At 41.9% G+C, this 12,841-nt stretch overlaps 1 pseudogene across 1 annotated transcript; it reads right to left on the bottom strand.

Moving 5' to 3' along the window:
* Positions 1–1,788: 1,788 nt before the first annotated feature.
* Positions 1,789–12,417, bottom strand: LOC311057469 (zinc finger RNA-binding protein-like; annotated as a pseudogene). The gene is made up of 8 exons: positions 12,412–12,417; positions 10,625–10,834; positions 6,004–6,317; positions 4,765–4,949; positions 4,105–4,224; positions 3,680–3,836; positions 3,274–3,402; positions 1,789–2,001 (listed from the first exon to the last, which is right to left on the bottom strand). The product of its transcript is annotated as a zinc finger RNA-binding protein-like (transcript).
* Between the last annotated feature and the right edge of the window lie 424 nt (positions 12,418–12,841).

Below are 12,841 nucleotides of genomic sequence, written 5' to 3' on the forward strand. Positions count from 1 at the left end.
CCTCTCCGCCAGGTCTGTCCTTCAGAATTTTTTCAACCATCTAAGTGGAAGTAAAAAAAAGGGAGGGGAAACACAGGGATAGACAGTAATATTTTAAAGCACTGGTCCTACAGGCCACTACATTTGGTGGCCAAGTATATTTAAGGTGACGAAAATGTAAACCATGACCCCCCCCCCAAAAAAGCAAGGCTTACCTGAGCGAGACGAGTCAGGTCAGCTCTGTTTCTTGGAGCAGGACTGATGGTGTCATCCGAGTCCCCGTCATTGTCTGCACCAGAGCTGAGAAAGGAGCTGCTGCTGCTGGCAATGGAATTGCTTGCAGAGGGGCTCACTGAATCTAGCAATAATGTTGACATAACAAGTGTGATTAGCAAGAGAGGAATGTTTGTGGCAAGTGTAATGTAAAAAGCTCACATTAGATACGGAAGGATCCACACACCAACAAAGTTCTTCCTCAGACACTTTCTCTCTTTTACTTACATTGGGCGTATAGAAACAAAGATCATTTCAAAGTACAAAAATATACCTGTGTGACATTTTAGGTTAGCCAGGACTGTATGGATGAGGCTATAAGGCTCCATGTTGATAAGCAACAGAACTCACCGTCAGGATTTGGGTCTTGGGGTGAACACATCTCCAACACACCAAGGTCTGGTTTCTTTATAAAAAAACTGAAACGCCTCCTCGTCAACTTCAGTGTTCAAGTCATCATAGACTTTTAAGTCTGAGGTACTAGGAATTTCAAATTTCTTGGCAACTGAAGACAAAACAAGATTGCACAAGCTTATTGATAAATCTGTTGTGCAATTGATTTAATTTGTATTAATGTGTCATAAAAATGGATTAAAATAGCCACAGAAAATTCAATCATATGAGGAAGATTGACAGCCCTACTGAAGACATTGAATCACTCTATCCTAAATAAAATGGATTGTGCCTTGTACTGTACACCCAGCATGTTGTTGCATATGACAGTGGTTCTCAATTTTTCATGTCAAGGACCCCCCAAATTGACAATTAGCCCACAGACCCCCATTTGAAAAGATATGCCAGGGACCCCCATAATAAGAAGACTTTTACGGCTCTAGCAGTGATTCTCAACCATTTTAATATCAAGGACCCCCATTTAATGGCATGTCTATCTCTGGGACCCCAATTTATGTTGTAAAATCAATGTTAAGACAGTGTAAAAATGGAACCAAATGGACCCCAATCATTTGTACACCATCAATGGCATAGGGCATGCTGTGGAACAATGTTTCACTCACCACACTCCAGAAATGATGTAAAAGACAGTGGTCCCTCAAAGCAGATGTATTTCTGCCGGTCAAGATGTTTCACACGTACAGCATGCATGCTTTGATGGAGAAAACATAATAATGTTACAACTCATGCAGTATGAGGAGTGTTACAATTAGAAACTATTACAAAAGCACTATCTACAGGCAGGCTATCTAGCAGTGGTGTAAAGTAACAAAGTACATTTACTTAAGTACTGTACCTTTTACAATTTTGAGGTATTTGTACTTTACAAATATACTATTGTAATTACTTTTACTCCACTACATCTCAGACGCAAATATTGTACTTTTACTCCACTACAATTATTTGAAAGCCATTTTAGCCCTACTTTATAAATATGCTTCTTGAAAATAGCAGATCTACAAGCTCATGAGCTTGTAGATCTGCTTTTTTTCAAACATTCTAGTACTTTAAGTATATTTTATGTTTGAAGTTTAAACACAGAAACACGAGGAGACAAAGAGATGTTGAGCTCTCTCAGATGCCTCACCTGTCTTTAGCGACTTCTTTCTTCTCCTTGTCCTCTTCCTTGCCCTTGTCTTTGTCCTGGTCAGTGATGATGTCCGACACCAGTTTGAGGGCACGTTCTGTGATGGACACAATCTTCTGGATAGCTTGGAGTTCATCCTCTGAGGGATAAATGGCTGCATGCTTGGTCATTACGTAGCCATCGTCTGAAGAGTCGGGGCGACGAGGCGGCTAAAAGAGAAATGGTGGAAAGAAAACTATTCATTCACAGGACAAGAAAGGAATCGCAATGAGGTTACAATTTAGTTCATGTAAGAGTATTCCAAAGAGTTACTATTCTCAGTAGGCAATTCTGTAACCAATTACTTTTTAACCCATTAAGACCTGGAACTGTGTCATTTCTAGATTTGAGCTAAAAAGCAGTATTTTACACTATGGGCAATTCAAAAATAGCAGATATACAAGCTCATAGCGCGGAACAGAGTGCCGCGCTACGAGCTAGTAGATCTGCTATTTTTGAAAAATCGTGACAATGTGTGCAAATCTTTGAATATATATATTTTTAAAGCGAACATTTTTAACTCAAATCTTTGCTTCTGGGGGTCCCTGGAACAAAATATTTTGATGGGGGTCCGCGGCCAAATACATATCATTTTGGGGGTCCTTGACATGAAAAAGATTGAGCACCACTGATATAGAAACATACGTTTTTCAGAAAACTGTTGGGATTTAGGAGACATGTAGAATCGGCTTCAGGTCTCAATGGGTTAATGACAAAGACATAGTTCTGCAACGAGTTACTTGATTAACAGAACGCAAAATTGCATTCAAATAGTAAATAAAAATCACACCCAGTGTGAAGTGGGCGGTGTGTGGTCATCACAACATGACTCACTTTAAAAAAAGGATAAATTACTTTTTTTAAAGTCCATACTGCTATTCATAGGGCTGCACATGTGTCATGTGTTTCGCTAGCCAATCACAGTCCTGAATTTGCAAAGTCAGCCAATCACATTACAGTTAGTGGTGATGACACTAGCTGTAATGTGATTGGCTGATATGAAAAAAGTATCGATTTGCATTAACAATGGAAGGGTTAGGGGGTACACAAATTTTTTGGTCGGTGTCCAAAACTCACTTATAGGGGGCGGCTACACCGCCCCAAAGATCACACCCAGTGTGAAGTGGGCGGTGTGTGGTCATCACAGTGATGGAAGCTCACTTTAAAAAAAATGTTTTTTTTTTTAAAGTGCATAGTCCTATTTATAGGTTATTAATTTCATCATGTGTCTCGCTAGCCAATCACAGTGCTGAATAGAGTCAGAGGGGGTGTCCAGGGGCCACCCATTGTGGGTGGAAGGGGTGTACAATGGGTGGCCAATCACAGTGCAGGGTTTGGGGGGTACAATGGGTGGCCAATCACAGTTCAGCAAATGTCAATGTCCCAACCTCACATATAGGGACGGCTACACCGCCCAACAATTCAGAGGACCCAGGACCTACCACAGGTCCCTGAGGCTGAGGGATGGGCATGCCAGGCCGGACCACCAAGAGACCGGGCGGCCCAGGGGGCCCCTGAGGATAGCCTCCGTCGGGCATACGGCGTCTGTCATCCCAGTGGTGCTCTTCTTCCTGGAAAGTTTCAGCAGTTTGGGGAAGAAAAAAAAAACAATGACCTGGGAGTTCAGCAGATTAGACATGGATAATGTCCACTGATGAACCACTTAAACCCTATATACTTAGTCGACTGGGATCACCCAGCGGTCTATACTTGGTTCCCTCCCGTTTTCCCCTCTACATCAAATCTCAGTGGAAAATACATCTGCACTATTTTCGGCAGGTGTTTTCCCCAGAATGGAGACGCATGTAAAAAAAAAAAAAAAAAAAACATCAGCTGGTCATCAAAGACCTCATCGTACCTCATTTCCATTCTCCAGCTGCTCCTCTTCCTCTCTCCTCCTCCAGAACTCTTCTTTCTGCATCTGCTTCCTCATCTTCTCCTCCTGAATCTTACGGGCACGGATGCTAGGCTTCACCTCCACCTGAAGGTCAGGGTTCACCTTTTTCTAAAAGACCAGGTGAAGAGGAAATGTCAGGACAGATGACGGCATGATCAACTTATGACTTATTGTTTAACCATTCAAAATAGTTCAGTCTAGTGTCCTGGGTCGTGTAGATTACTCGCTTCGGTCTAAAAACCTGTCATGCTAAAAATAACGTTGTCCCAGCTAAAACATGACTTGAAGATCAGTTCTTATCAGCAAGCGACATCAGCCAAAGATAATACATTAGGCATAATAACACTTGTGCCTGCACCTATGAAAATGTACCAACCTTGTACTGCAGTCGATGCCTCCTTCCCTTCAGATGCATCTCCTTCGTGTTGGGATGGTTGAAACTGCATTCACACAGCTTGCAGTGGAAGCGGATGACTTTGCCTTCATCGTTGCGGACCTAAGGAGATGGGTAACACAAAATGTTCAATTCCCTCTATAGCAGTGGTTTTTAACTTGAACTCTTATAGGATCCAATGTGGAGTTCATTCTGTGTAGCGTGCATGCAAAGTTTAGCACTGATCGGTCCTGTGGTTTGTGACACACAGACCCTCTCATAGACAGGTAGGGTATGGCCGAGCAACGCCGTAAAAATACAATTGTACGGCAGACTCAGAGCCAGTCTTCATTTTAACTCTTTTATACTTGTGTTTGATGGAGTGCAATATAGAACGATTACATCCCCACATCCACAGCACTGGCCTTCCCCTCTGGTTCATGGCCAGTGGGGTTTGTTAAACAAAAAACAGCTGTCTCCCTATTTGGGCTGCTGCAGTTGTGCACACTTTTTTGCCTTACTAAAAAAAAGGACAATTTAACAATATCATTTATACTCACAAAAATAACTGATCTACAAGCTAACAATGTGTCGTGATGCGACGTGTTAGCATGTAGATCAGTTATTTTTGGCAAGCAACACCCAAGTGAACTGTCAGAATACCTCTTCAACGTAGTCGTGTCCAACAGGCTGCACGTCGTTCTGCAGTGCAGCTAGCGCCGCCGCAGACAGCCAATCAGAGATATCATTCTTGGTCTCTGGGGCAGCCATGGAGGGTGGCGTTGGCTTGGATATCTCCGCCGCCTTCATCTCATCCGCTTTCGCCGTGGTCTGCAGTTTGTTTCCTCCTGCAAGGGGCGAAGGGGGAGGTAGGGTTCTTTAGTCTCAGACCATTGCTATTGGGCATAAACCCTCTTCCAAAATTTCATAAATTGCCTATTTAGTGGCGAAAATAGGCGATGCAAGGTGTTGTGAGTTTGCAGATGAAATTGGATGAAGTGAACAGCCAACAAATACGATAAAACCCGAAATTGTGTCTACTGTGTCTAAAACTGTGACATTCCATTTTACATTTTACTGAGGAGTCACTAGTCCACAGATGCTTTGACTAATGGACAGCATAAAAATGCAATAAATCACAATAATAAAAAAAAAAAGGAAAACAATGACCGTTTCCATTTGCAAGGGCCAGGAGTGAACTATTGGCCATTTGTCTGCATGGTTAAACTAGGTTATACACTTGTTATTCTACAAGGCACAGAACTTCAAGAAATGTTAGGTTTGGAAACGCACGCCTGGTCGCCGTCCATCACTACACAAGTTGGCAGAGACTTATCCAGACATTGGCATGTAGCCTTTGAGTGCAAAGCACGCTCTGTGAAACCAGCTTCACTCTTTATTAGTGATGAGTGTTTGAACCACTTTCAACCTGGTGTCCCTATTTTGGGCACGTCATTATAGGTGCAAATTGACAAAAAAAAATGTTTTATCATTTTTAAAGTGAAAATGGAAGTCGTTTTCTTTATTCATTGTGTGATAAGTACATTGGGGTTCAATGACTTAAACCCTATATACTTAGATGGGTGTGCAAGGGGTCTGTAATTGGCGTGTAAAATAATCCTTTTCTATCACTCATCAATCTCTGCCGATCTACAAGCTCACACTATGCCTTGTGACGTGTAGTGAGACGATTTTTGTTTTCACTGAATGTTTGCCTATTACGACAAGCCCCGAATAGGGACGCTAGGATTCATGTAGTTGAACTGGTTAAATGCAGAGCTATACTAATCAAACAGGAATACAGCAAAAACACAGTACAGAGCCTAATGGCAACAAGGTGAAGAATGAAGTAATTGTCAAATACCGCCAGGAGACGTCAAAATTCAAAGGGGACCTACTGACCTACAAAGTTGATCTTGGGGGCGGAGGCCTTCTTGACGGGGGCGGTGGAGTTGGCAGACGACAGACTGTTGCCGAGCGCGTTCTTGCTGAGCGCCCCCCCGCCACCGCTCACTATGTTGACCGGCTTCAGGTAGGAGGAGTTGTGGGTTGGAGGCAGAAGCATTGGACAGGGACGAAGAGGTGGTGCTGGAGCTGCCCAGGCCAGAGGAGGGGGTCTTACTGGGGGCGGCGGTGGTGGAGGAGGAGGTCTGGGTGACCACGCTGGGCTCCATGGAAGGGATGGGTTTCCCCAGCTTGGTGTGAAGCTTCACCACCTGGGGAACGGAGCAAAGCAACACGTTTGAGGGTTTGTTGTAAAAAGCAGCTGTCCAAACCCTTTTCTAAATCAGTGGTTCTCAAACTTTTTCGTGTCAAGGACCCCCAAATTGACACTTATTAGCCCGCGGACCCCCATTTCAAAAGATATACCAGGGACCCCCATAAGAGAAGATTTTTTACGGCTCTAGCAGTGATTCTCAACCATTTTAATTTCAAGGACCCCCAGTTTGACATGCGTTAGGGCTACGGACCCCCATGTAATGGCATTTATATCGCTGGGACCCCAATTCATATTGTAAAATCAATGTTAATTTAACTCTGAGAGTGTACAAATGGAACCAAATGGACCCGTTAGGGTCCATTTGGTTCCATTTGTACACTCTCAGAGTTACAGACCCATAAGGGTCCATTTGGTTCCTATCCATCATTTAGCTGGGGACCCCCTGGAACTCCCTCAAGGACCCCTGGGGGTCCCCGGACCCCACTTTGAGAACCAATGTTCTAAATGACATTGTGTATTGTAACGACATGTATGTTTACGACACTGCATTGTGTTAACTAGGCATGTAACGATTCACTCAACTCACGATACGATTCGAATCACGATTCGAGGTTCACGATACGATTCTTCACGATTTTTTAGCGATTTTTTTAGCACATTTATTTTCCAGACAAATTACTGAAAACCTTGATTATTTATTTTACAAAAATCATGTATTTTAAAAAAACTATATTTTCTCTTATCCTCTTTTTAATACTTGAAATTAAATAAAGCCTTTTTATTCACGAGGTACATGCATTAACTGTCACATTAAGACATAATACTTTTTTATTTGTAAAATAATAACTTTAAATATATAAGTCTTATGAAATAAATGAATTTTAAAACATATATCCCAGATGAAATAAATTAAAAAGAAAACAAATAAACAAACTAAGGCTTAGCCTTGGGATTTACAAGTTATTTTTTATCTATGCTACATTCTCAGCATTCTGTATAAAACAACACATTTATGTACAGTTAGGGAAACTGTTTTAAACTGCTCCAAATGAGATTAGATAAGAATTAATTGATTAATATCAATGAAATTCGCTATATATCTGAAAGACAGTGTTGAAAGGAGTTTGGCATTGTCAGCGCTCTGATACAATTGTTAAATTATTAAATTAGATTATTATTCATTGTACTCTGCAGCCGCACCGAGGAGCTCCAGAATTAGCCGTTTTCATTAAGCCTTATCAGTTGTATGTTTCCTACAGAGTTTAAATCAGACAGCTAACAACGTCGTCAGACGGGGGAGGGGGTAAACGGTATAGTTTGGGCAATTCATCAATCAAATAAACATGTTTACATGCGACGCACATTTCCCTCTTTATGCAGTGCGATCGCCTAGTTGTTTAGATTTCATAGCCTGAGAGGACGTGAACCCCACTCTGCTGTTCATAGCCTGCTGTTCAGTGAGTGTGTGAAGAAGAGACGAACGCAGGCAGCTATGGTGGCCCTGAGAGGACAAAATAGTAGGCGGAGAACAAGGTAGGCAGTCTGACTCGATTGCGCCCTCTGCTGGTTGCATCGCGATGTCATATTTTATTGCATCGATTTAAATCGTCACCACTTTGAATCGATTTAAATCGATATACGATAAATCGTTACATGCCTAGTGTTAACTAACACCACTAAACTAAAAGCCTATCCATCCATCCAACATATCACTGTTTATTACACGGCTTGGTTGAATGCTCGATTCTGATTGGTCAGTCATCGGAATGACCGGTGAGACCGACGAGGAAACTGTGTAATCAGAGACTCAGAACACCTGCTCATATCAACCTGCGCTGCTTGATTTTATGCTTTATCCAACATTGACAGCCATGTAAATAAACAAACAATGTCATTTACAACTAAACGTTGCTCTCAAGAATGTTTTTGAAAACATTTGAAGTGAGAAATAGACGATGCAATAACCGAAAAGTCATTCTATTTGATCCACTGCACTTCCTTGTTTATCGTGGCACAACAACGGGGGAATACCAAAACGCTCGCCCCAAAACATAGTCGCCCTGGGGCAAATTCGGCGGTATTACAGGCAAATCGGCAGTAAATAGAATGGGGGGCGAGTGTGTTTTGGGGCGAGTTTTTTTCCATTTCGTCATTTGTTTTTGCGAGGCGAACTTGTCCGCCCAGCCCAATACTTATGGAATACTTTCATTGCCGTAAGCAAGGAAATACTTCGTTTTGTTGTTACTTTTGGGTAAATGTATTTATGTATGTATTAAGTAGCCGTGTAATAAGGGCGATCAGTAATCGTGTAATCAGGGCGATTAACCACCTCGGCTGCGCCTCGGTGGTTAATCGCCCTGTCGGGCTTTAAATTTCAATAATGACTACCTCCCCATGCATTATCCCTTGCTTATTTGCCATCCTAGGCAGCATGATAGCAAAGCCATGTTCAGCCATTGCTTGAGCAGCATGCAAATTGCTGTGTGGCTTTGATTGATTGAATTCAGCAGTTTGCAAAAAGTACAGAGGCACAGTAAGGCCTACACAATAATGCTAAAAGGATAACACAAAAATCCCTGAGGGCTTGTTTCCATTGTGGTCCTGCGTATTCAATTCATAAAGGCAGAGTTCTGTAGGTGGACACATGTTTTTTTTTCTAAAATGAAATTATAGCTATTCAATAAAGGCTTTACCTTCAAGAAGGATTGCCCCTTTTCTTTTCAATTGAAATTTAAAAAAATAAATTGTACATCATGCTGAATATCAGTATTGTGGTAAGATCTAAAAACACTGCAGCATGATTTAATACCACAACACAGTCACAGACAAACGTTGGTAATCATTCCAGCGTGCGTCAGTACGGCCAATGCTCTCATATCATAAATCTCATATTTGGGAACACACATGTTGACATCTTTGCTTTAATTGCCAAAACACGTCAAAGCTAAAGTTCCCCTTATGACTTATGAAGCTGTAAAAGGATTGGCTTATGTCTTTATTAAACCAGATATGCAAATATGTTCTGTTTTTTTTGTCCTTCCAAACACCTGAACCAAGCATAGAACTTGCGTAGCGGTCATATATGCATACATCTGTGCCAAATATACACAGTATAGAGACAAGTACACAACGTCCAGTAAGCCTGCCTGTATGTGGGCGTGTGTATATTGAATGAGGGTTAATATCTTTTGTGACCGTTTAATAATAATAATAATAGATCTTTATTGTCCACAAGTGGAAATTTGTCTTTGGCTCACCAGACACTATACAGACATAGACAAACAACATTAGAGGTACAGCACAGCAGTGAGGATCACATCATAGAAATACACAAAACACCATCGCTAATAAAAGAAAGAAAAGGAGAGTAGACCCACATTAGGAACCTGTTTCATGATCATCATCGCCCTCATTTCATCATTATCATCATCATCATCATCATCATCATCATCACCATGCAGCAGGTCATTCTGTCGAGTTAAGAATGCTGACTGCTCTGGGGACAAAAGACTTCTTATAAATATTTTTGGTCGCTAGGGGAACTCTGTAGCGCCTGCCAGAGTTCAGAAGCTCAAACTCTCTAGAAAGAGGATGGGAGCCATCGGCTGTGATGCTCAGAGCTTTCCTCCTCACTCTCTCCCTGTACAATAGGCTCAAGGCCTTTTGGGGCTTGCCAATGATTTTGCTAGCCATTGACACAATCCTAGACAGTTTGTTCAGTAATTTACAGTTTAGGTGACCAAACCAGGCAGAAAGGTGAAATGTCAAAACACTCTCAATCATGGTCTTGTACACAAGTTCTAGGACCCGCTGACTAACTCTGAAGCTATTTAGCTTTCTGAGTAGATAAAGTCGCTGGGAACATTTCTTATAGATGTGTTTACAATCCATTATGTTCCTAAATAATGTGTTTATCGGTGTCAGCCAGGGGTCTCTAATGGGCCATCTCCTTTTTTACCCCTTTACAAATATCTACAATCTCACAGTGTGACACGTTGAAAGATTGTAGATTAATGTAGTTAACCACATTAATCCTGGCTTACCCATTTTGGGCATGCCATTATAGGCAAAGGTTTAAAGACTTAAAAAATATGTTTATCAAAGTTCTCAAATTTTGAAAAATCGTCAATGTATAAAACTTCATAAGACAAGCTGTGAGCTTGTATCCCAAAGTACAAATTAGTGCTTACGTGGTTAAGCCTAATCCATAGGTAAAATGGTGTCGCTGGTCAAAAAGAACTGATCTATGCGAGCAAGTGACACATGATGGTAATACATGGTAGCATAAAATAAATACATTACCTTCTGATGCTTGGCCCCACGGATATGAGCGGCGTAAGCGTCGGCTCCGGTGCAGGAGACGTCACACAGCTCACAGCGGAGCTGGTTCTGGACGCCGCGGGCAGAGCTGCTGGTTCCTCCACTGCTGCTGCTGCTACTGTTGCTCTGAGACACCTTGAGAGCCGCTTCCTTCTTCTTGTGCTTCTGGCCCTCCAGGTGCTCCTTGTATGTCTGGTTGGAGAGGAAGGGGGGTTACTATTCCGAGACACCATTTGCTTCAAATGTAGGACGTATAATGCAAGCCAAGCATGGCGTTTCAGCATAAAATCTAATCATGTATTAAGTCGGACAAACCTGCAAAGTTTGTTAAACTAATTTGATCAGTGTAAATGTAGAATTGATATACAGCTTTTCAAGGTACTCAAACAAGCTATTGCCTACAATTTTGAGGTATTTCTACTTTACTTGAGTATTTCCAATTTCCAATACTTTTACTTCTACTCCACTACATCTCAGAGGCAAATATTGTACTTTTACTCCACTACAATTATTTGAAAACTTTAGTTACTAGTTACTTTTAAGATATAAATTATTACATTATAAAACATACCTTAACCACTTTAGCCTAATTTTATACATAGTCTATTTGGAAATAGCAGATCTACAAGCTCACAACGCGTCGCAGCGCGACGCGTTGTGAGCTTGTAGATCTGCTATTTTCGACATGTGCGACAGTGAAACGTGTCTGAGCGGAAACAATTGCTTGACAGTTTGGTTCTGCATCGACAGTTTCTCCACAATTTAGAGGCAAATGTCACATAATCATAATTATGATGATCCTAATATACAATTGAGAGCGGCGCGCATGCGCGACCGACACGGTACGACCGACCGTGTACCGTCTACTCTCATTACGGTCCTTTTCAACCCCAAAACAAGCCCCAAAAGAAGCGCGACCATCCGCTTACAATAAGCGGACATGGCAGTTGTTGCCAGGTTCAGAGAAACAAGCAACCAGGTTAATGAAAACAACCGCAAAGCCACGTCGTCCTCTAACATTAGTCAACCCAGTACAATGCTCGGTGCAGATAAACACTTGTTGAACCAAACAGTGCGTCAAATGAATGTCTATTTACTGCTAGTAGAACAGTCACATTACAACAGCATCTCCTTCTAGAGTTAAACTCATGTTACTCTATACCAGTGGTTCTCAAACTTTTTCATGTCAAGGACCCCCAAATAGACGCCTATTACCCCACGGACCCCCATTTGAAAAGATAAGCCAGGGACCCCAATAAGAGAAGGTTTTTACGGCTCTCTAGCAGTGATTCTCAACCATTTTAACTTCAAAGGACCCCCAGTTTGACATCCATTAGGCTATTGACCCCCATTTAATGGCATTTATATCTCTGGGACCCCAATTTATATTGTAAAATCAATGTTAATTTAACTCTGAGAGTGTCCAAATGGAACCAAATGGACCCGTTGGGGTCCATTTGGTTCCATTTGGACACTCTCAGAGTTACAGACCCATAAGGGTCCATTTGGTTCCTATCCATCATTTAGCTGGGGACCCCCTGGAACCCCCTCAAGTACCTGGGGGTCCCCGGACCCCACTTTGAGAACCGATGAGTTATATCACCACTTTTAACAGCCTGCTCAGGGACTACAGATGAAAGCTAGCTTCTGGCTAACTATGGTTCATTACACGGATGTGAAAACCAACATGTTGATTAATGTGCACTGTGTCCCTGGTAAATACATAAACATGATAGCAATACTGTTGATAACGTAATCATTTACCTCACTGCCATGCGGAAGTTGTAGGCATACTTTTATAGCCGTTAGCACTGGTTAGCCTAGGTTGTTTTTAACCCAGTTTTCAGAGGCTGTTTATGAAAACAAACCAACAGAGTCCTTGGGCCTGAAACAAACGTAGCCTGGCGTTTGCTCTTAATTCATTTAAGGCCCGTACATGTACATAAACGTTCAAATTTCAAATATAAAGTTCTTACCTCATGGCCACGGATGTGACAATTCTGTTCGAGCCCTCAGAAGTAACTGTATCTTCAGTATTGTTCAATAAAAAGCATTTTAATCCGATCGGTGGCCATTTTCTCAGCATGTCCGCCATGCTTTCAACTGCATTACCCATCGGTTGGTAGGTGTACTGCACTCTGATAGAGTGGAGCCAGCTATGAGCAAATGGCCACCGATCGGATTAAGACGTTTTTATTG

Source organism: Gymnoscopelus microlampas (assembly GCF_963454915.1).
Source record: "Gymnoscopelus microlampas genome assembly, chromosome: 12".
Classification (NCBI taxonomy): Eukaryota; Metazoa; Chordata; class Actinopteri; order Myctophiformes; family Myctophidae; genus Gymnoscopelus; species Gymnoscopelus microlampas.